At 41.8% G+C, this 2,496-nt stretch overlaps 1 non-coding gene across 1 annotated transcript; it reads right to left on the bottom strand.

Annotated features, from left to right (window-relative positions):
* Window positions 1–268: 268 nt before the first annotated feature.
* On the bottom strand, window positions 269–375 carry LOC141602955 (small nucleolar RNA R71). The gene has a single exon (XR_012524857.1). It is a non-coding gene; the product is annotated as a small nucleolar RNA R71 (small nucleolar RNA).
* Between the last annotated feature and the right edge of the window lie 2,121 nt (window positions 376–2,496).

Here is a 2,496-nt window from a genome sequence, read left to right as displayed (position 1 = left end):
CATCCAACTAGTTGAGAGGAGCCAATTCGTGGGAATGCCTAGTGAGGACCCTCATTCTCATATGGAAACATTTTGTGATTATTGTGAAGCTATCTCTCAAACGGGCGTGACTCAAGACCAAATAAGATGGGTCTTATTTCCTTTTTCGTTAATCGGCACCGCAAAGCAATGGTTGAAGGGCCTTGATAAGGCCACCCTTGGAATAGATTCTTGGAAGAAGCTAGCTCTAGCTTTCTACAAAAAATTCTACCCACCGGAGAAGACCAACATGCTAAGAGCTCAAATTACGGGTTTTAAGCAAAGGGATGAAGAATCTTTGTACGAAGCTTGGGAGCGGTTCAAGGGTATTTGTCGCTCATGTCCTCACCATGGACTTAGCGAATGGTTTTTAGTGCAACAATTTTGGAATGGTTTATATGAAGATTCAAGGAACATTCTCAATATGGGATCAAATGGAATGTTCACCGAAGTTGATGACAATCAAACATGGAACAAGATTGAGGAAATGGCGGTCCATAATTTGCAATATAGTAGGCCTCGCAAGGCTACTAGAGGAGGAAAGTATGAAGTGGACACCGTTACTCAATTGGGTGCTCAACTTAGTGCTCACATTGACACAATCAACTTGAAGTTTGAACAAGCTATGGCTAGACTTGAGGAAAGCTCAAAATCATCAAAGCATCATGTCAATGCCATGACGGCATCCTCATCAATCCCAAGCGGGATATGTGAGAATTGTGGAACCTTGGGTCATGACTCAAGTGAATGTAGGGGAACAACCGAGCAAGTCAATGCTTTCCAAGCTTACAAAAGTGGTACCCCTTATTCAAATTTTTACAATGAAAACACCAAGTTCCATCCAAATCTCTCATACAAAAGCCAAAATGTCCAAAACCCTCAAACAACATACGCTCCACCACCCATGAGAAATCAAAATCAAAGACCCTTTTTCAATCAAAACCAAGGCTACCAAAATCAAAATCCATACAATCACCACAATGACCAAAGTTTTGATGTCCAAAAAGCGGTCCTTCAAATGCAAAAAAATCAACAAGAATTTTTCGCCCAAATGCAAAAAGATAGCCAAGCAAAAGACACCACCATCAACAACATTCTAGCTCACACCAAGATGTTGGAAACACAATTGACCCAACTAGCATCTTCAAACTCACAAAGACAAAAGGGGCAATTACCACCTCAAGGTAATCCCCTAGACATGAAACGGTTAGTGCCATTCACTTGAGAAGTGGTACAAGATATGAAGCAATCAAGAAGCAAGTTGAGGATGAAGTTGTGAGAGCTAGTGAGAATGAAGTTGTGGTGCAAGGTCCCAAGGAAGGGAATCATCAAAAAAGAAAGTTCAAAGAAAAATGAAGACAAAGCCAAAGAAAAGGAGCCCATTGTGATTAGACTTCCTTTTCCAAGTCGTCAAGCCAAGCCTAAATTTGATGATCAACTTGGAAAGTTCATGGAAATTGTGAAGAACTTAGAAGTCTCAATTCCTTTCACGGAATTAATCAATCACGTTCCGGCCTATGCAAAGTACATGAAAGATATCCTCACAAAGAAGAAGTCAATCCGGAAACTTGAGACTATCGCCTTCACTAAGGTGAGTAGTGCAATTCTTCGAGGGAGTTCACCTCCAAAGTTAAAGGATCCGGGAAGCTTCTCAATACCGTGTACCATTGGCGACACAACGATCAACAAAGCCTTATGTGATCTAGGGGCTAGTGTGAGTGTCATGCCGTACTCGGTAAGTAAAAGGTTGGGAATGGGAGAGCTTAAATGTACCAATATCACTCTTCAAATGGCCGATAGATCGACGAAGACACCGCTAGGGATATGGGAAGATGTCCCCGTGCGAATTGGGAAGTTTTTCATCCCGGTGGACTTTGTCATAGTTGATATGGAGGAAGATTCCAACATTCCAATCATCTTAGGAAGACCTTTCCTACACACCGCGGGTGCGGTGATTGATGTGAAACATGGAGAGCTCACTCTAGAAGTGGGAGATGAAAGCATAACTTTTAATCTTGACAAGACCATGAGAGCTCCTCGTTTGCATGAGCCATGTTTCATGATTGATCATTATAGCCGAAAAGATGAAAAGAAGAAATCGGAACTCCAATGGAGGAAGAAAGTTGAAGATGCTCCATTCAAAGAGCAAGTGAATTGTGAAAAGGAGAGCTTGCAAAGCTCATCAAAATCAACCAAGGAAGAAGATGATGGCCTCATTGGCCAAGAGAAGAAATTGGGAGAGTTGTCTCCATCCAAGCAAGAGATTTTCAATGATCAACTCAATGAAGTTTGTGGTCTTTGGGACGATGAATTTGAAGGGATCTTTAATCCCTTCATTGGGCATGCCATCGATCATGATCAACAACAAGGGCCACGGTCTATTGAGGACCTCTACCACAACAATGAACAAGCTTTTAATTATTTCTTCGAGGTGTTGAGCAACATCAACAACACCTTGAACATGCCTCCTTGACATCT

The sequence above is a fragment of the Silene latifolia genome, chromosome 9 (assembly GCF_048544455.1).
Source record: "Silene latifolia isolate original U9 population chromosome 9, ASM4854445v1, whole genome shotgun sequence".
Lineage (NCBI taxonomy): Eukaryota > Viridiplantae > Streptophyta > Magnoliopsida > Caryophyllales > Caryophyllaceae > Silene > Silene latifolia.
This window is presented reverse-complemented; position numbering and strand designations above follow the sequence as displayed.